At 31.4% G+C, this 22,741-nt stretch overlaps 1 protein-coding gene across 1 annotated transcript in view; it reads left to right on the forward strand.

Moving 5' to 3' along the window:
* The window catches only part of LOC129229808 (forkhead box protein P1-like), a 475,853-nt gene that overhangs the window by 193,652 nt on the left and 259,460 nt on the right, over nucleotides 1-22,741 (forward strand). The window contains 1 exon segment of the mRNA XM_054864184.1: nucleotides 19,170-19,343. The gene's annotated coding sequence lies outside the window, so the exon portion shown is untranslated.

The following is a 22,741-nucleotide window of genomic DNA, read 5'->3' on the forward strand; positions in this document are numbered from 1 at the left end:
ATAACGTCGTGAAAAAACATGAGAAGTGAGAATAGATGTTTTACTTGATTCAAGGTTTTAAAAGTCTTACAAACAGCAGCATGCAAATGTACTCAATAAATGATGGAGGCTTTTTCGTGTAGTTCTTGAATTCCAAAAAACGAAAAAACTAATTATTTTACTTATGATGGCTTACAACAGTATTCCAACTTATGAAAGATATTGCATTTTTTTCGTAAATATGCTTATTATAAAGCACAATTTTTATTTTGCGTACAAAATAACGGACATAGTATAACATTCCCCTTATTTAAAACAAACTGTAAAGTTTTTTTTCTTTTTCATTGCTTCTTCTTTTGATGAGGCTTTTTCGTGTAGTTTCAGGGTTCTAAAAAATTAAAAAGCGTACTTTGTTTGTGATAGGTAACAACAGTAATTCTAATTTTTGAAAAATATTGCTTTTCTTCGAAATTTTAGACAATTTTATGCAAAAGATGCGTGCGTTTTACGTACACTATGACATGCTTGTAACATAACTTTTTTCATTATTCAAAATAAACTTATGCTTTTTTTTTGTGTGTAGCTCTTGGAATTTAAAAAATCAACAGTATTTCACTTGTGAATATAACATGCACTCACACAATATAGAAGTTTCCCCATTATTCAAAATTATCTTTCAGCTGTTGTTTCTTTTTCTTTTCCTCTTCTTTTTTATGAAGAAGCGTATCATGTATATTTATGTTACTTTTATGTATTTTGATAATGACGATACGTTATTAGCAAATTTATTAGATATTGTTTTTCTCCCACAACAGCTTTGTATCCTAAAACAATCAGTACTTCTTTCATAAAAAATAGTTAATAAACCATTCAAAATTTTAAAAAGTATTTTTTGTTAATCGCTAACTACCTTTAAACTACTTAAATCTAGTAGCTTATATAGTTTTGTGTAACATCAAAGTTACGACAAATTTTCATGAAAAATCTTTCCCAACAAAGAAAAATCAAGAGGATTTCTCTTGCTCTATTTCTTCCCCAGCTCCAAATAATTACAAATCAAAAGCTTTGTGCTCATCCTTATGTACCTGACCTACCCACCCTATAGGAGTTCTTTTTAACGGTCGTTTTCGTGTACATCATGTACACCCCAAAACTTCAAAAATACTCCTTAAGAGACCATAATAGGAATTGTTCCTTACTTATTGAGTTTCTTTTCCAATCATCTTCTGCATTTCGTGTTTGGTTTTTGATTTTTTCCCCCGCCTGACCATGTTTCAGTTCCTTTTGGCCAAGAGAAATCTTTTTAGGTGGACTTTAGAAGCATGTTATTCCTAAAGACTTTTTTTCTTTTTTTTGTTGTAATAGATCATCATTGTTTAAACGGACTTTGGGATTAGGGTATTTAAGATTGGACGTGGGATGGTTTTAATTTTTATACGTCCGTGGATATCTTCTTTTATTATTTGTGTAACGATTTAGTCGGAAAACATGCTTTAAAATACTTTTACGAATTAGTTACAGACGGTTCTTTCTTTCTTGTCTGTGTAGTGACTTAAGGTTTTTATCTTCTCTCTGTATTAGATTGGTGAAGCTGTGTGTTCAGTATGCGAACGTAATTGACTTTAATGTTTCTGTTGAAAGTTTCATGAAAGCGATTAAGTGAAAGCTTTCAACCTTTTTGTCAATATTTAATTGTCTTTTCCCATCTTTATTTATTTTTTTTATAGTTTAACAATCCTATAAGTTTTATTAATCAACCTTATTATGCGCACACATAATTTTAGGTTATACTAAATGACATAATTTTAACTGTGGAATACCCAATTTTTTTTGACGTCTTTTTCTGATTTTGTATAAATCTTCTTTTCTATTCTATTAAAGTAATGAAATCATTTTTAAACAACAGCTTCAAGCAATTTATACAACACTGAAGTGTTTGCATATACTTATGAATGTTTTCTTATGTTCAGTAAATGCTCCAGTTCCATGACTGCATTAATCTAGATTGTAGAACCAATAGCATCTATAATTTTTATCACCTCACGTTTCTTTAAATTACAAATAACCAAAAATGAAAGAGAGAATACAATAAATGAAAAAAAAATAACACCAGTAAAAACTAAAGCTTACTTGGCATTTTTTATTAACTGCAAAGCATGTTCCGACGAAAAATACTGGCTTGCGGCGCGGCATTTTTTTTTTTTTTTTTTCAAATGACATATATAATGTCTTTTTTTTTCTTTTTTTTCAGTTCAAGTTTTTAAAAAAAAAAATTTTAATAAAAAAAAACGCAAGAAAAAAATGTAATGTATCTTATGGTCTGTAACATAACTAATATCATCGTGCAATTACCATTTTAGACTAAAGTATCATTATAACTAAAAATATAAGTCTAAACTTTAGAGCAATTTCGCAAGACAAGTTTTTTGTCTCTTTAATTAAATTTTAAACTTACCTTCCATTTTTTCGATTTTTTCTTAAAAACTTAAATGAATTCTTAAATTAAAAGCAGCTTCGCTACCAAAGAAAAATCCGTAAAATTTTCACTACTGAAAATTAGTTGATAAAAAATTAAAAATAAATAAAATTAACCGCAAAATAAACACACACTAGCATATCTCGACGAATAGTTGTGCAAGCACTTCCCTTTTTAACAGCATGCGTTTTACAACTTTTCAAAACGCGATGAATTATTTGCTCATTCTATCAAAATATAATTTACAGTTAACTTTTATGTGAAAGTTTCAAAAAACCCATGTTTTGAATACATTAATTCATCTAAAATTCGCTCTATTCATGTAGAAAAAATACTATTTCAAAAGATCCTATTGTCGATTCAAAATATTACAATAGAACTGCAGTTGTTTGGAAATACCGTGAAAAGTTGTTCACACCTTATTGAAGATCCATTAACAGTCTGGATATTTTTTAGTATTAGCCAAAACAGTGGACGTTTAGTTTTACTGAACGCGTTGTGGCAAGTATCGAAACGGCGATAAACTGTGAAGTTGTTTTTTCTCAATGCTACTCCGCGTACAATGAAACCACATTTACAGAGTGCGTTAATGCTTGAAGTAGGATTTGATGCGGCGAAAAAATGATTGATTAATAGCAGTGGTTGTCGATGTTTCTCCGACATAAAACTGTTTTTTTTTTTACTCATACGCCGGTGTTTTAATAAAAAAGCGCGGGGAAAAATGTGTTCTATAATGATGAGGCAAATTATTGTTTTAATAATAGTAATATTAATAATCTAGCTTAATTTAATATTCAATGTCTACAAATGTGCAAGTAATAATGGGGTCGTTTCTAAAATTTTAAAAGTATTTTTTTTTCCTGAAAGTGCATGCTTAAAAATACAGGGCTTGACCATTTAAAAAATAATTTGACAAAGTTTAATATTTTTTAACAATTTTTTTTAATCTGTGAGCAGGTTCAATTTAATTTTTTACGCTTCTGCACATGACATCACAAGTGATGCAATGCCATTTGCTGATGCCATTAGCGTAGAGCGCAATGTTTAATTTGCTTCTTTACTCACATGTGCTGTGCTTTCCAGTACATATCGATGTGGTTGATATCAAGCGTAGAGCGAAATATTTAATTCAATTCTTAATTATCATTATCTGGAAGCGCGGTAGACAGCAAACATAAGCATTCAGTGAGACCAGTGAAATTTCACGATAAAGTTCATCACTTGTGACGTCATAAATACCACGCTTTTTTTTTTTTTTTGAAAAATTGGATATTAAAAAAATTAATTAAAAACTAAACGCTATGAAAATAAAAGATTTTCCTCGCTCCATGTATTTTTTTTCTCTCATTCTATCAACTTCAGTGACTAAAAGTAGTATTTTTGACCGATGGAAACGACATTATTAATTTTAATTAAACTTGTGTGTTTTACTTTCAAGTACGTTTGTAATTTTCGGTTTAGTTGAATTTTCATTCCGCCCTGTCAAAATATGTCGCTTTAAATTATGTTGTTTCAAATCATGTCAACAAATAATTAGACCGCTAAATGTTTTTATAATGTTACGAATGCTGTTTTGATTTGTTCTAAAGCAGATCAACACATGATTAGACTATTTAATAAGTTACCATCTGCAAAGTTTCCAAGTAAATATTTCCCTAAAAAATAAAACATTTACAAAAGTTTTGTGGGATAAAAGTACGTTGAAGGACGCTTCAATAGCAAAGATGATCTGCATACTAAAAGGTTTCGAATGAATTATTTAAAAATGAAAAGTAGCATATTTAAGAAAATATACGATCATAAATGTATAACTCATAATACTAAGCGGTATAGTGCTCAAATATATAAGCACGACTTGTTTGAAGCTTGAAAACAGGATTTTAGTAGAAAACATGATATGCTTTAGATGAGAAGACGTTCTTTGCCGCCCTTTTTGAAACTCCAAGGAAGTTTCAATAATTAAAAAGATCCACGAACTAAGCGATTTTGAAAGAACTATTTGGAAATTAAAAGCAGTGGAGTTTAGTGCTTAAAAAATGTAGCAAAGTTCTTTGTTCATAAATATATTACTAATAATACAAAGAGATATATACAAAAAGTGTTCAATTCAAATTACTCAATGCTTTCAGAAAAGACTTTTATATAAAGAGAATTTACTTTTCAGCTGTTAATATTTTTGGACTTAGGTTTTTTTCTACAGCCCTTTTGGAAGCTCTAAGGAATCTTCAATATTATTATGATCCACTATGTAAACAGTTTCAAAGAAATAATTTGAAAATTTTAGAAAATAAAAGCATCAGAGTTTAGTATTAAAGAAATCAAATGTAGTAAAGTCTCAAAAAGCAGTTTGTTCACAAGTGAAACACTGATAATACAAAATGAGGTATACAGAGAAAAATAATAAGCGTGGAACTAATTTAAAGCTTGAAAACGAAGTTTTGGCATAAAACTCGATAATGGGGTTGTTTTCTTCAGTCAAAAATACTGCTTTTAGTCACTGTAATTGATAGAATGAGTAAAAAAAAATAACATGGACCCATAAAATACTTTCACTTTCCCAACAGTTAATTTTTAATTAGTTTTTTTAAAATGTCCGATTTCAAAACAAGGCGTGGTCTTTATGACGTCACAAATGATGCAATTTTGCGCATCTTTCTACAGCGTTTCCACGTTATGATAATCAAGAAGTGAATTAAATATTGCGCTCTACGCTTGCTATCAACCATATCGTTGCCAATACACGTGAGTAAGGATGCGAATTAAATATTTTGCTCTGTGAATGGCATTTCATCATTTGTGATGTCACACGACAGAAGCGTAAGCAATGAAAGCGCACCGACCTGAGTAATTTTTTTAAAAATATTAAACTTAAATAAATTATTTAAAAAATGGTCAGATCCTATGTTTTTAAGCATGCTCTTTCAGAAAAAAAAATGCTTTTAAAATTTTGAAAACGATCCCATTGCAACTGTCAATATGATAAAGTTTTTTTTTAGCAGCCCGTTGTAAAGATTAAATGAAGAGACAAAAAACGCAAACCAAACAATTTGTAAAATACCCTTTCTTATAATTCTGATTTTAACGTCTAAGAATGGTACCTTTTGCAGTTTCACTCAAAAAAGAGGTTATGCTTTCTCATGCTAAACTTTCTGGAGAAACTTATTAAAAGTAGTTCGTCTGTTTTTCTATTTATTTTAAAAAGTTTTAACTTTTCTATATTTTATTATTACAGCGGAAACTATTCTAATTATAAAGTTTAATTTGTAGTTTTACTCAGGATAAAATGATTAAAAATGTTTTTTAAAAATATATTCTCTGAGAAATGTATATGTCATACCGTCATTTCCATGTTTGTGCTGAAATAAGAATGCTGTAAACTTCTGGTCCCTTCAGCACAATCCTCGCGTAATCTTCATAAGTTTTATTTTTTTTACGAAAAGTAATATAAACACAAAAGGATGATTTTAATCTGTCAGAGACAAAATGTCCGGCTTAATTTCTAGATCCTCCCCTTTGACTAATACATTTGTGCAAGTATGCGCAAGTTTCAATTACGAACGTTTGTTTTTTATATATTTTATTTCACCGAAAAAGGGGGTTTGTTTTGTGTCATTCGTACCTTCATTTTATTTTAAAACTCGTATCTTTCCTTCTCGTCCGTCCGTCCATTATTTCTCCATCTCATCCCCCGCCCCCTTTTCCTTCTTTTACCTTTTTAAGAGCAAAAACTAGGGAATAGCTATTTTTTTCTTTACTCCTGTTTTTCTAGGAAGATTCTTCTAAGAGGCGATTTTAATAAACACAATCTTCCTTCTTTTGGGGGGTTATATATTTGAGTTCCTCGCAGGGGGGAGGGAGTCGAGAAGGGGGAAATGAAGAGGAAATGAAACCCAGGTTTTAATTTGGTCGACTCCGACACAAGGCGAAATAACTGGAAAGAGAAGCGGTAGAATAAATAATAAAAAAACAGCAAGAGGAAAAATCTTTTAAATCATCAGCATCATCCTCACAACCTGAAATACAAAAGAGTAAAAATTGATTGCGTCAGTTTTTGCTGAAAGATTTCTTTATACATTTTTTTCTCTCTATCTCTCTCTTTTACCTTCCTTAGAACTGTTATTTTTACTCTTTCTCCATATACGTACTTCAGAATTGAGACGTTTTCTGGGCCGTTTCTCATTTAGCCGGTTTAGCACTTATTTGTACTTCGATGGAAAATTCGAAATCGCCTTCCCCCGCCATATTTAACTGCCACTCTTTCTTTAAGCGTTTTAATTCGTTCCCTTTTTTTAGTTTTGTTGTTGTTGTGGGGGAGGGGATAAAGCCGATTGCAGAGGAAAAAGCGTATTTGCAATTCTCGTTGCCTTTTCAAAAGACACTTTAATTTTTTTTCCTACTTAGAAAAGCAAAAAACAATGTGCGCTTGTCTATATGTTGGTAGATTAAAACCAGGAATCTTCCCCTCCTGTTTATTTTCTTCCTTCTTTCGAGGGAATCTTTCTCTCCTTTTTTTGTTTTTGTAACGACGGCCAAATAATTGAACAATAAAAATAAAATTAACATTCGAAAATACTTATAAGAATTTATTTGGGGCTTGCTATCCAAGTATGTTTATTTAGCGACGCTATAAAACTGTATTGGAGGCTAAGTCAAGTTTTTCGTGATGAGTTTTAAAATTGTTGATAAAAACCCATTCAAAAAATAACGAATAAGGTGTCAAAAAGTAACGTGATATTTTCATTAACTTGCGCAAATAGCGAATTTGTGGATATGTAAACAAAAAGCCCTATAATGCGAAAGATTACGGTAATTTTGAAAATAGTTCTGCGTCATAATGCGTTGCTTATTTTTTATTACTTAAAGAAGATGATGAAACTTCAAAATAAATTGAAACTTGATGGAAGCGTAAAATGCTTTTAATGAGAAAATTGCTTTTTGCAGCAAAAATAGCAGCAATTTGATTTGTTTCTTAAGTTTATTTTTAAAATGGAAGAAAACGGTAGTTTTTGTTATTGAAAGGTTTGAAGAATAATGTCATTAACGGCGATTTAAAATTTTGTTTGTAGCTTAGATGCTTTGAGAGCAAGTACAGTGAAACCTGTGTAAGTTGACCACTCGCGGTGCAGTGCTTTGGTGGTCAGCTTAGACAGGTGGTCAACTTATAAAGGGCGGTAATTTTTTTTTTTTTTTTTTTGTCATTTCTTGCACCACGTATTCATTTTTTGAGGAATTCACCCTTACTCTTTCTGTTCAACTCACTTTCATTGTTTAAGATTATTGAAAGTGAAACAATAATTAAAAATACTATTCAAATAATTTTGATAATTTTTCCTTGTTTTTAACTATATTAGACACTTTAGTTTTAGAAATTCCATATATGCCAACTAATATTCTCTGGATTTTTCCATTTTCAGTTAATTTTAATATTTCATACTTTTTATTAATCTCAAGTTCAGCTAATTTTCTTTTTGAAGCCTTTTTATGTAAAACTTATAGCACAAAGAGCAACAAGCTCGACTCTCCCAGTTTATAAAGGCAAAATCAAAATATCCTATCTCTTAATCCCTTGCACCAGAAAAATTTAACTTTACTCATTAGCAAGCCCAGATCTGCGTACCCGCAGTGCAAGAGGCCCGCGTCCTTAAAGGGGCTAACGGCTCTAGAAATTGAAGAAAAAATAGAAAAAAAAAAAAACTAGCACAAAGATTTATTCACTTTACCAAAAGACTTTACTTTACTATCTCAAATGGAACAACAAATGAAAAACAAGTTTGGAGAATAAAGAGCAGCATTAAGCTTTATTCTGCTGTTTAATTAGTAAAATGCTGTTCTGTCATCAAAGCCTGAACAACATTCTTGGAAAGTTGTGAAAATAATAATAAATAAATAAATAATAAAATAAAATAATTTGCTGAAGAAAGTTAAAAAAAAATAAACCAAGTGGTCAACTTACAAAGGGTTTTTTACAATACTCCAAACCAAATTTAGCGAACGTTAGTGGTCAAGATAGACAGGTGGTCAAGATAGAGAGGTGGTCAAGTTACAGAGGTTTTCCTTCATTATATGAGATAGGACTAATTCCGTTCCTGACAAAAACGGTCAACATAGACAGGTGGTCAACTTACAAGGGTGGTCAACTTTACAGGTTTTACTGTACTTAAATGTCAATGACATTTAATGCAAGAAATTTCATTTAATAATTTTATTACTAGTAACACAAAAAATAAATATGTATAAAATTGAATAACTGGTTTCGTAATTAATTTTTTTCAATCACGTTCAGAGAAACTAATTAATACGTAACTATGTGTGTACCAATTGGGCCTGTAAAGCGTTAATTTTCTTGACACTGTGCAGTGTGTCTAGTTTCATGAAAATTATTGAGTAATTATGGTAGTTACTAATACGTGATTTAAGAATTAAAACAGTAGGTCTTTAAGTTGTTTTTTTTTTTTTTTAACTTTCATTTTTCAACAACCGGACTAGTTTGCTTGAGATGGACTCAGTCATAGGAAGAGGTGACCCACAATCGCTAATTGATTGAAAATTTGCACGCAAGTGTTTTTATACTATGAGTTCAGACTGTTTTGAAGTAACTTCCTTCCGTTGCTTAATTTTTTTGCACTATAACGGCGTTTTACTAGTGAACCGTGAATATGTTTCATAAAGCTAATGCCAGTAAAACTTACACTGTATTCAATTTACTTTTCATTTTGTCTCATTGTAGTTTTCACCTAATTCTACATATTTCTGTCTGGGGTTCGCTCACAGATAATGTGTCCTTCCTTGTAGGGGGGGGGGAGAGGATTTATGAAATCGTGACAGTTTGCGCTTTGTGGGGGGGGGGGGGGTATCACGAAATGTTACACCGCACAGTTTGGCTGAAATTAAAACATTTTTATGACAATATTTTTATGTAATATTGTCTCAAATGTGACAAAGGGAGGGAAAGGGGTAGATAAAGTGTGACACTTTGTTGCGAGGGAGAGAAGGGGAGGGAGTTCAAATGTGGTGGGAAAAAATTCGCCATTTACTGACAGCCCTCGATTTTAGTCTACTACGCAAGTATTCTTGTCATCAAATAGTGAAGGGGTATATATATATTCTAGGGTTTTAGAATCGAAGGAAAAAGAACAGACTCCGGCTCCAATTCCTTTACCCTAAAGTCAGTCGGCCTCCGTAACTTTATTTGTAATGTACTTTTATACTTTTTAACTCACAATTTCGCTGCTTTAACCATTCAATAAAAAAACATATATTCTTTATCTAATTATTTTTATACGACATATATTACTGCTGGATCTTTTGCATTCGCTTAAAGTTTGACGTACTAACTAAGCTGTAAAAATTGTAAAGAACGCATAACATTTTGCATAAAATTTTTCTATTAAAATTGTTTTTCGAGTAATTTTTAAAAACTAATGTACCGTTTATGTCACTATTTAAAAAAATAGTGAGTAAATACATATTTTTTACTTGGAGAAAGAGTTGTATTAAACATCTATTTTTCGTTACTTTCTAAACTTGTTTAAAATTTAAGCATCAATAAATATACAAAATGGTATTATGTAGTATTTTTTCGTTTTAAATACGTATATCTAGTTTTAAAAATTGTGGACCAACAATTTTTTTTTCATAATTATGATAAAAGAAACGTTTGAAAATATGTCTTCTTTAAAACGCTCCCAGTAATAATTTAGTCAAGAAGTGACCTATAAAAATTCAGTCTTTATTTACTAAAATGCACCCAGTGGAATAATAACAATGAATAAAACTTACAACATTTTTATTTGAAACAATCTTTTAACGAAAAACTTGAAATGCCGGTATAAAAAAAATTCTTAGAGGAGAAAAAAAAGCGAAATAAATAAGGGGAACAAAAGTTGAAATGAAAAAACATCTTCAGAAAGTGTGAATTCATTTTAATTGCACACATGACGAAAAATAATAACAGCAACCGAGTTTATATTACGAGTCGGCAAAGAAGAAAAAGTATTTAGGAAGGAACGAATCAACAAGCGGAAAAAAAAAGTTTGCAAGAAATAACTACGAAGATGGAAAAAGCAGATGACTGGGGAGAAACAAATGAGAAAAAAATGTTCTAAACAAAAAGTTTTTTGATCAAGTAATAAAAAATGCTGCAACAATTTTAGCGCTTGATATACAGGGAGTTTAAATGTGTTTTGGGACTGAAAACGTTTCCATGGTGATAGTTCCCAAACAACAGTAATATCTATTAAATCTATTAGTTTTTAGTTGCAGGAGTGTTTGTCTCTCTTTAGCAGAAAAAAAATGTTCATTTTTTTATTTGAAATTTTTTTAGTTATTTTCTGCCCTTTTTAACGGAGAAATGACTGAAACTTGTTTACAGAGGACAATGAAGATGATCAAGGATGGTTTCCATGGTGACAATGAGGGGTGGGATGATAAGTCTATTGCCCGATTTCACGGAAATAACTTTTCCGTATTTATTATTTCTATACTTTACTCTTTCTGCAAAAGTTTAGCTGAGTAATCGTTGTTTTCCACATGCTGTTTTTAGTTTAGAGTGTATTTTTGCTCTTTAAGTTTAAAAGTTAAGATATTCTTTGATGTAAATTGATTTTGCTTATTTTTACGGTTTGTTTTCCATTTAAAATTGAAATTGCTCTTTAGGAAGACAAGTTTCGGGGAATGACAAAAAGTTTACTTTTTAAAATTAATCGATTTTGTTTGCATTTTTTATTCTTTATTTCCGTTTCATTTGCGCAAGAAATGATTTTTTTTAACTCATAGCTAACTGCATTTATTGCTGCTGGGAATATTTGGGCATTATGGATATTTTTGAGGCGGGCGAAAGAACAAGAAAATAACAATAGTTTGAAATTTGACATAAAAAGCAAAAAAAAAAAAAAAAGGAAAATTGGTTTATGTGTGCACTTTTTCTTACGAATTAAATTCAGCGGCACAATTTACTGAGCGGTAAATATTGATCTGAGATTTATAAAAACAATAGATCTCGAATCAGACAAAAGGATCTTTAAGATTTAGCAACCCCGAGTCTTTAGAAATAAAATACTTATAAAATGCTCAACTCAAGTCCGATATAAAATACTACTTATATATGACTATGCTCCCTTTCTCAGATTCCTGCTTTTAATAATTACCAATCTTTGATTCGAATAGAGCCATAACTATACTGTAATACGTCTTGTATCTAAAAATGCTGACTTGTCAGGATAGGAGCTTTGAATTATTAACAAATGTTTGAACATGCGATGAATAACAATATTTATTGTCATTTTCAGAACTCAGTAAGCTAACTCAATGAAAAACAAATATTTTCTTTGAATATGCCCTTGTCTATAATAAATTGCTATTAGAGTTATGAATAATAATTTATTGTTCTTAGATTTCTAAAAGCTATTGTAGTTAAATGTTTTTTTTTTTTTTTTTTGGAAGTGGTAGGAGGGGCGCCTTGATGATTTACCTCAGTGTATGGTTGTAGTAATTTGCTCCAATTTACAAAGTTATTTTTAAAACCTTGGTTATTAAACTACTGTTAACTCCCGAATTTCCCCAAACTTCTTGAAGTTTAAAATTTTCAGCATTTTGTTCTAGATATGTGGATAAGGAGCTATCGAGTGCAGATTTTTAAAAGTTTCGAATCCTTCCAACTAATTAGCATTTTTTCCAACTTTTTTTTCCTGGTTTATTTAATTTCTTCAACAATAGTTTATTCTGCCACAGAGTCCGAAACTGCAACTTATATTTTATTTAAGTTTTGTTGTAAATGTATTTTAACTATCGGACTACCAATTACCAACCTTACGAGTTTCTTTGGTAATTATTTTACTATGGATTACTATGCTTAATCTACTTAGTAGTGATTGTTAAAAACTCTTGTTTGATTTTTTACAATATTAAAAAGGCTCAAATTCTTTGAACTGTATTAGTTTACTCTGACGCACTTCTGAAAATAACAGTGGTAACATTTTTTTTTTTTTTTTTGCTGCCTAATTGGATGAACCATCGAGTTATTAAGTACAGACTTCTACAATACTCTATTGTAGTTTTATAATCAATAGTTTTTTTTTAACAGAAACATTGACAAAAAGCAGTAACTGAAACTTTTATCTCAATGTTTTTATAGCGAGAGTAGTGGTTAAAACTTTCAACTGTTTTATAATATTGCTGAGTTATCGCTATCCAGTGCCAAGTTCACTGAACTGTTCTCAACTTGAAAGAAAATTTCTTCTTTCAAAGAATGAATGCTCATGCAACTGATTAAAAATTTATGTATAGAAAGAATACAACTAGTATTGTCCCATATGAGTTTCGACGCTGGAATATTTTTATATTGATAGTTGATACTGATTTTTTTAGATTTGAATATTTTTGAGATATCGTGGCAATCAAATTACAACTTGAACCTCCAATCAAGCATTATCTCCAGGGGCGCCCCGATGGGAGGTTACAGTGACCTTAAAAAAAATTACTTAATCGGCAAATTTTGTCTGATGATTCGGCAAAATTATCATCATTAGGCGAAATTTGAGTGCCATTGGGCAAAATATAGAGTGCCATTCGGCAAAATTATCATGATCCGGAAAAATTTGGAGTGCCAGTCGGCAAAATTAGCATTATTCGGCGAAATTTAGAGTACCATTCGGCAAAATTGTCATCATTCGGCAAAAGTTGGAGTTCCATTCTGCAAAAGTTGGAATTCCATTCGGCAAATTGAGAATTTTCAACCTCCCAAAAATTTTAATTTGGGTATCCCTGACCACCAGCATCAATAGCCAGTCCAAAAGTGTTCAAATAGTAGTCTATGTCCCAATTTATTAGTAACTTATTTGGTACGTAAAAAATGCATCATTTTCCTAATTGTGATGTTTGTTTCATTCGAATGAAACATTCCCAAAACCATATGTTGTATGCACTAGTTGACTTAATTCTAGGCACTTTATCTTTTTAAAAAGACTTTATCATTTAACATATCATGAATTGTTCGATTTTCGTATTTTACTTATACATCATTTATTTATAACTTCTCCAATATTTCATTTCATGTTTATGTTATACATATATTTTTATATTTTATTATTAAACATGAGCAAATGTAATAATGACAGTAATGTATTATAGTTTTACAATATTAAACCAATATTTAAAAATCAATTATAATTAATTAAGCAATAATATTTTATTATTATTATTATTATTATTATTATTATTATTATCAGAATTTGATCGTTGCCAAAGCTAATTATCGATTTTTGTTTACATTTTCCGTATTAAATTAAAAAACAAAATAAAATAAAGGTAATACTCACATGAAATGCATGCGTAGGGTAGATCGGGGCACGTTTACACAGCGCCCTTTCTCAAAACGAATTATAACTGAAGAGCCAACAGTCATAACAGATTGATGCTGCTCTCTAGCCCATATTCTCACAAGTTTTTGAGCCTCAGTCGAGCTTCGGTATAGCATACAGAAATAGTATTCTGTTTTCCACCAAGTTGAGTAAGTTTTGTGTTGAACGTTTCGAAGCTTATTGTGAATAAATAAAATTTAGTTAAAAAAGAAAAAATATATAAAAATTAGCAGAATTTTATCCTTTTTTGAGAATTGTACTTGTATGAACTGATTTTTTTTTTTTTTTTTTTTTTTTACGTTAAAAATAAATCACAACTTTGCAACGGGGGAAGTTTACGCGTTGACGTTGGAGCACCTTTACGCACGTTCTTACGGTGTCTTACTTCTAAATGTGCCCTGACGCTTTTTTCCCTCCGAACTGTCTCAAACCTTTTTTTAGTATTTTTAGGCTATTTAGCTTTGAAATTAACCTTTTATTTTATAACTGAGATACAAATTCGTATCTTATAGGTTACAATCATGTAGTACTGTCTTCATGCCCATTCAGCTTTTACTTTATACACTATTCAGTTTGTAGTAAATTTGCTGTGTTTTAACGATGATAAGACATTATGTTCAAAACATTAGCAGAACCACGTTAGGTGTCAAAATAAATATTGTGTCAAAATAAAATTGCCCCGTGTCCGGGGCAAGTTTACGCAACCGACTTGGACTCAAAAATAATGTTTTTAACGGCTAAAAACACAAACTGAACAACAACTAAACATACCTATTTTGACTCCATTAACTGCTTCATGAAACGGCTATGTCTAAAATTTCCTAAATTAAACATAAAGATTAGAAAATTCATTGAAAAAAATCCACGTAAACGTACGCTGGTCAACCCTACATATTAGAGAAGTTATAAATAAATGATTTAAGTGAAATAAATAAATTTAATAATTCATTATGCAATGTTAATTGATGAAAGCTTTAAAAAATTGAAAAGTGTCTTGAATTAAGTCTGCTAGTGTATAACACTGAGCAAGAAAAGAAAGAAGAGAAAGGAAAACTCTAAAATAAAAATTCTCATGTCTGCTCTTAGCCATAAGATCGCGACATTTTAAAGATCAATCTACTGAGCAAGTGAAGGATAAACCTATAGCCCAATCCATTTCCTTCCTCCCCTCAACAACATTGTTTTATTTATATTTTACTTTCTCTTCGATATAATAACATTTTTGTGGCGATTTCTGTTATCGGTTCAAATTCGGATTTGAAGTCGCAGAGTGATTGCGAAAAGAAGAAATAAAACAAGAAAAGCATCAGAAATCCTGTAAATAAATAACGAACGGTACTTTAAAGATTTTGAGTTTTTTTCTCTTCAATCGTATAAGTTGGGGGAAGGAAGTTTGTTTCTCAGCGAAGATATAAGTGAAATTTCATTTTAGCTGAAAGCGTACGTTAAAAATTGATTATCCTTTTGCCAAAGGAGATCTACAAGAAAGAAAGCCAGTTTGAAGGGTGTTGGTTTAAATTGGTACTTATGGACAAATATGTAGTGTAGTGGGAGTTTTTTGCTAAATGTTTGTGATCGAAAAGTTGCGCTGGGTGAAATTTTAGTGTATGATATTTGTACTAAATACATCATTTGCCTGATATAGAGTGAATATCAATTTATTTGTCTACAAAACAAAATTTTATAAAAACAAAATGCTTTAAACTTAAACAGTTGATTTTTCATCCAGTGTTTTCATTCGTTCTTTTTACAAAATAAATAAATTAATAAAAATGAAATGTGTGATAAAATAACTACTCTTTTTTTAAATCTGTTTTAGAAGTAACGTTTTTAGGATATTAACTTAAAACTAGTGTATATAGAGAAATATTCAATGTAGTGGGAGTTTTTTTTTTCCTGAGTATGAAATCGAAAAGCTCGTTTGATAAACTTTACGTATAGAAAATTAATGTTTAATTAAACTATCCAGACAATTACAAAAACAAGTCTACAAAATACAATAAAATACAAAATGAAACATCGCATTTCAAAGTGGATAATGTTTTTGTAGGAATTAAATAAAATCCTGAAAAATATTGGGTGTTAGAAATTCGTAAAAACGATCATGGTGACACAACAACTGCTTAGAATGCCTCTGTTACTAAAATTTATACTCAGAGCTTTCGACTTATTATTGTATTCGACTTTCTTATCAGAGCTTCCGACTTCAACTTCGACTCATTTACCAGAAAACAACTCTGGCTCCGTCACCACGAGCACTAGCAGGATTGCGGATTTTTGAGGAAAACGACCCACTCCAACTCTTAAATTTTCAAACCATAGCCTCCCGACTACCGAATCCTTTGCCCCAAAATTAGTTCGTCTCCTACTCCGCAGCTCTGATTGTGTGTAGAATAATATTCTGCATTGAGCCAAGGGGTGTTAGTGATCCGAAATATCAGAAAATTCCGAAAATTTTGGGTTGCTGTTTCCGAAAATTTTGAGCTGACAACACATTCAGAAACTGAAAAAAAAAAAACCCTTTTAAAATATTTTTTCAAATGATTTCGATGATTTCTGTATGCATATTTGAAGAATTTTTACGAGGGAGGGGGGGGGGGGGTTTCGAGTTTCCTCATAGTTTCCGAAAATTTCACATTGTCTTCAGATAATGTTACTTGAGTACACTTGCATCCCAGATTGAGCCATAAGGAAGTGATTCTACCAAAAAATCCTTTATAGTTATTTACCAGTGTTTCAAGAGCGCAAGTCCCAACCTTTGTATGCATCAGACAAACGTTTTGACGCTCTCCTGCAGATTAGTGATATGTGGCTTATGTTGGTCTGACTTTGGAGTGCAAAAATGTGCTTAATTCCATACGTTGACCTGATTTTGAACTTCTTTTTTAACCCACTATAGATACGAAGCATCCAGCATGAACGATAAACAATAATATTTTAAGAGTACCAGTTGGTGATAAATAGACTTTTTTCTAAGTTGAAATCGTGGAATACCGAAGTATCATCCCCTACCATCATGCTCGCGACCAAGAATGAGCACGATTTGTTAACCGTGAACGACGCCTCTGTTTTCTAACTTGACAAAAGTTTCCAGTCGAAGGTAAAAGTCCCCTCCTGCTATTAAAACGAATCAGTAAATAAATAAAAACCCTCCATGGCGGTGTAACCCGATCACGTACCAAATGACCAGCGGTCCGGCTAGCTATTTTTCAGTGTTCCTGTTTTATATTGACATCCATCCAGTTTCCATGGCGCCCTAACTAACAAACAACACATTCACATAACGATACACTAGCGGCGAAGAAAAAAAATGTATATTACGTGTTCTTCTTTTTTTCCCTAATCTGTGTTAGACATTTCGGAGACCACAATTTGTTTGAAACAAGCGCGGCGTATCTGTGTTTGTGATTTATTGCAAGTTGAACTTCGACATTTTCGCTTGGCCCACTTATATTTTGAGTAGTTTTTTTCTTTATTTTTGTAAAGGGCTACATCTGTAGACAATTGGTTGACTGAAAATGAAAAAGAAAAATAGATTATGCATGGTTAAAATCAGTTCAATATTATATCTCCTTGGTTGCCATGTAATTATAATGGATTTTTTTTTTCATAAAATGTTTCTGTATGCTTCTTCTTCGAGGTTGAATAGGGGCAATAGAGTTGAGAAAATTGAACATTATAATTAAAAAAATATGAGAATTCGAACCGGCGGTTCCTAACTTTTTGACCACGGTATCCTAAAAGAATCTCATTTACTTTGAAGATACTTTCAAGATCCCCATTAGCGTTAGTACTAGAAGACAGAATCTAACATTCTAAAAATCAAGAGAAACAATAGTGAACCAGTTTTATCATACCTAATTTCTAAATTTTCGTGGGCGATTTCTTTTTATTATTTAATTGATTTCAGCACCAAATTAATTTTTATTCTGATAAAATAACTGCCACTTTTCAACCAATTTTATGATACTTCTGTTGTCGAAGATGCTAATCACTTAGGATCTTACTGAACAAGATTTTTTTTTTTGGCTACATGTCAGCTTACTTACCAAATATAATAATTATATTAAGTTAATACCAAAACTTAATATATTCCATCGTTTGATGATTTTTAAACATACGAAATTGCGGAAGTGATTTTATTTACTCTCAATTTCAGCTTTCAAAAACCTCTTCATGCGAGAATTCTTTCAGTTTCAGCTTTTTCTCTTAATTTGAGAGGAACAAAAAATGCTTTTTATCAACTACGAAATGACTAGTAAACGCCAAAGTTTGCGTGTTTATTAAATTTGTGTGAAAGTTGTTTTGCCTTTAGTTTTCGGGAATGCTTATTTTTTTTAAACATACATTAGAAAGAAAAATAATAATTCAAAACAAGCATTTTAAGATTTTCTACTATGCTTATTCTTTTGACAATCCTTTTGTCATTATATGAGGAATATTCTGTCAAAGAATTTGTAAGGTTTACAAAATTTCCAGTGATCATGTTAGCCTACTTTCCAGTAATAGGTTAAAAAAAAAAATAACGAAAATTTAATATATTGTAAAAATATATCTGCAATCAAAAATAAGTCATATAAAAATAATGTAAAACACTCACCTGATAATGATTATGTCAGGCACTGATATTCCTGTTTAATTACTAAAAAAACAGTATGATTTTAGAACAATAAGATGTTTTAAAAAGCTAAACAAATAGCAGGTAAATACTTTCTTGCCACATCCAAAACAAATGAAAGCAAAGATGTTCTTTGTTTAAACTAAAAGTTTATGTAAGTATAATGAAGTTCTGCGGATTTCTCTGTGTTTTACTATTTTTTTGAAAAGTACTGTAATTTTTTTTATTAATTATCGGAAAAATGTAATAAATATACTCAATAAATGATTTTATAGTTATACAATCGAAAACTTGTTGAAATTTTTTAACTCTGTCATAGTACCTTAAATCGTCTGCATAAATTGGAAACGCATTTAACTGCGAACACATTCCATTCCGATATCTTTCTGTCTAAAATTAGTATGAGATTTTTTTCCGCTTTAATTAATACGAAATGTTGAAAAAACATTCGATTACATCCCCTTTTGATCTTCAAAGAGTCCGTTTTCTTCTAAGTCGGCCCGAAAACGCCGCAAATGTCGACTATTATTAATAACATTTTAATCACCGCGAAATGGAACGGTTCTATTCTTGCTGACGTCTGAAAATCATTGGTTCGCTGTTTATGTGAATTCGCGATGACGATAATTGCTTTAAGGGGGCTGAATCGATAAATTTCCGGGACCAGAGAGCGCAATTATTTGCTTCGCCGATACTTGGACTTATTTGGGAAATAACTCTATTTCATTTGCTATTCCAGGTTGTCTTCCGGCGGCCCGCTACACAGCGCTAAAAACTCGGTGACTTTTGGCGTCATCATAGAAGTCATTTTTATTCCATCCGTCACAGTTCTTTCATTGTGGAGTTGCTTTGTTCTTTGCCATCTTTTGCCTCCTCCACCCCTCAAAGTCACTCCATCAAATACTACCAAAAGGTAAGTATTTTTAATAAGTCTCTTACTTTTTTTTTTTTTACTTTTCACAAAATGGTGTTTTGAATTTGGATGACATTGCACAATAAGGTGATTCAAAAATACATGTAAAAAAAACAAAAGTTTCTCCTAGATACCAGGACACCCCGCAATATTTTTAGACTTGTGGATAGCAATATACTGGAAGAATTTTAACGTCCTATTTCAACTGAAGGAGATTGCTTAACCCCCTCCCCCAAACTTCATTAGTATGGGGAGGAGGGGGGTTAAAAAATACATTTAACTGAAAAAACAATGCTACATATTATAAGGAGATTGCTTAACCCCCTCCCCCAAACTTCATTAGTATGGGGAGGAGGGGGGTTAAAAAATACATTTAACTGAAAAAACAATGCTACATATTATAATATACACGAGTAATATAGGTATACATTGGAATAAAATAATTATTTACAATAAAACAGCTGGTGAAATTAAATGTTTCTAAATTTGTGACATTTTCTATGTTACGGCTAATGTTTAATTGAGGGGTCATTGAGTACCCTCTTAAAATTTGAGTAAGAAGCTAAAACTTTTACTGCATAATACTATTAGTAAGTCTAAAAAAAATATGGTGTGTCATGGACTCTAGTTTAAAAAAAAGTTTTTTTGAACCACCCTATTGCATAAACAGGTCATGGTTTAAAAATAAAACGTATGTTAGATTAAACAGAGGTGCTCACCTAGGGGGGGTCATGGCGCAATTGAAATTTTTAGTGGGTGTTTGAAGGGTATTTCTCTCTGTTTTTTAAAAGGAAGCTCGCGCTTGGGGGGGAGGGTTTCGTGGTATTCAGATGTGGGGGAAGATGCGTTCTTGCCCTTGGGGAGGAGGGGCACACCTGGATTAAATCCTTCAAAAATAAGGATCAAATCTGCACTCAGCATTTCAAATGACATACATAACATTAAAAATAAGTCATTAGTTGAATATTTTAATTTACATAAAAAAGCAATTGTAGCATTTATATTATTTAATTACTTTTAAAAATATTTACTATATATTTATGTGTACAGTGTATACAAAATTAAATATTCACTAAGATTACTTATGTTTATTAATTAATAAATAAACAAATAAATCTTTTTTTTGATGGAAATAAGAATTATTATTCTCCGACTTTTATCTTTTTCTATGATAAATATATAGATATATAAATGGAATAATAGTTAAAAATTTATTTTTTATTGAATGCAATCAGAAAATTTGTGGAAGATATTATGGAATTATTATTCATGTTCCATTCTACAAAATATTTAAAACAATGAATACTTTCGTACGCGGTGCTTAAGATAATCGGTAGCCATTTTTACTTCCATTTAGAGAAACTTTTACCGAAATAATATTTTTTGCTAGTGGCGGCTTTTTGTATGGTTACTATCTTTCAAGAGCCTTTGTAAGTTTATATTATGAAGATTTATCTCACAATTTAATGGCACTTGATTCTGATCGATTTAACCTAATTTAGAATAAATATCGCTGCATTATGAAATAAGCTCCTTTTTTAACGCAGAATAATTCTTCTCATTTTCATTTTTTTCAATCATTACTTGCCGAGTTTCGTACTTTTCGTCTTCTAAAGTGCTCACTATACCACCAAACGAGAATTGCTAAGAGTGTTAAAGTAAGCTCTACCACACACGATAATACCCACAGAAAAAAAAATCTTAAAGTATCTGCATTAAGGAACTACTAAGCAACTTAGCGTAGTTAGGCAGGAATAATTTGGCCATTCTACGTCCCCACTGAAGAATCTTTTTTAATCATTTAATTCCAAATTTCTTCTCTCCGAAGATGGCACAGATCCCTTTGATTTATTTTGAGTGATGACATTTCAGACGATCATTAACCGACCTATAATACACACACACACATATATATATCCCCCGCAGATATATATATATTTTTATACTTCTTTTTTTCAACCTCAACTTCTATTAGGAACTTACCTCCATGCTTTTGTTTTAAAACTAAATGGCAAAAAGTGGGTATGAGTAATTTATATACATAAAAAAAACTCCCCCTAACCAATGAGGAAGACAAAAAAATGCCTCTTTATTTTTCATATCTCATTCTTTGAACCTCTGATGAGTCCGTAAATTGTCTTCCGGCCGAGCAATAAAAACTAGCAGACCATTAGCGCCCCATAGATAGTGAATTTTTTTTTTCTTCCCCCCACCATTCTTTCCTCCACATTCAGTCTTGGGTGTATTTAAGAGAAATAAGTAAGTGCTAAAGAGAAGATAAACACTGGCCTAACCCCTCTCCGATGAGTTAATGCTACCAATATAGGATTTATCTACACTTCTTCATTGCTATCGCAATCAGTCAGCTACCTACGTGCTCTTCTGTGGAGAAGATACTAATATCTCTCCGGGTCTTTTTCTTGCGGATTGGTGTGATGATGTATGCAGGAATGATAATTGCCACGGATAGGTTTTGATTTTTCTCTCTCAAGCAGGCTCGAGTTTGCATTATCGTGGGTCGCATTTTATAGCCTTGCTTGAAATGATGGTGGGAATTTATTGGGACTGGATGGAACATTATGGAGGTCTTATGGGGATTAAACTGCAAGAAGTTGTTCAAAAAGCACTTTTTTGTCATTGTAATTTGCCGAGCAATAATGAGCGATAGTGTTTTAATTAAGCTTCCTTACAATGTCTCTATGCATGATATTATGCTGTTCTTAATGTGCCATCAAAAGAAGTTTCATTATTCTTTACCACTCGTTTATAGAATAGTAAATTATTCCAAGTACTTTCTTTGGAATCTTTTGAAGTATCAAATTAAAGTGATATTTGGAGCGGTGGTTGTGATAACCTGTTATGAAAATAATCTTGCACTATTGGATACTTTTTATCAAGTATCGTACAGTGGAAGAAGAGCCGTTTACCAGGACTGCGGAGACGGAGGAAAATTGCCACAAAATGAGTCCGATTCCGACTCTACAAGTACTGGCAGAGTTGTGAACTTTGAGGAAAAATGACTAACTCCAACTCCCACTCTTGAAATTTTAAACCTTCTTCTCTCGACTCCAACTCCGACTCTTGAAAATTTAAACCTTCGACTCCCAACTCTGACCCTTTTACTCGACACTTCGACTCCGACTCCACAGCCTTGGTTTATATAAAGAGAAAAGTAGTACCTTTTGAACGTATGTGTCCTAATTTTAGATTTTCTCTTTAGCATTCTCATATCTCGGTCGTAAATATTGCGGACAGACGCTTTTAATTCTCTTAAATATTTGTTGACCAGAGATTTCTCTGAACTTTTTCAGCCATGGAAAGCATCATGTGCTTACTGAAGAAGCACGCTTAATTCACATTTTTAAGCATAATTAAATTTTTTCCAAAATTATAGCTTA

This window comes from Uloborus diversus, chromosome 9, assembly GCF_026930045.1.
Source record: "Uloborus diversus isolate 005 chromosome 9, Udiv.v.3.1, whole genome shotgun sequence".
Lineage (NCBI taxonomy): Eukaryota > Metazoa > Arthropoda > Arachnida > Araneae > Uloboridae > Uloborus > Uloborus diversus.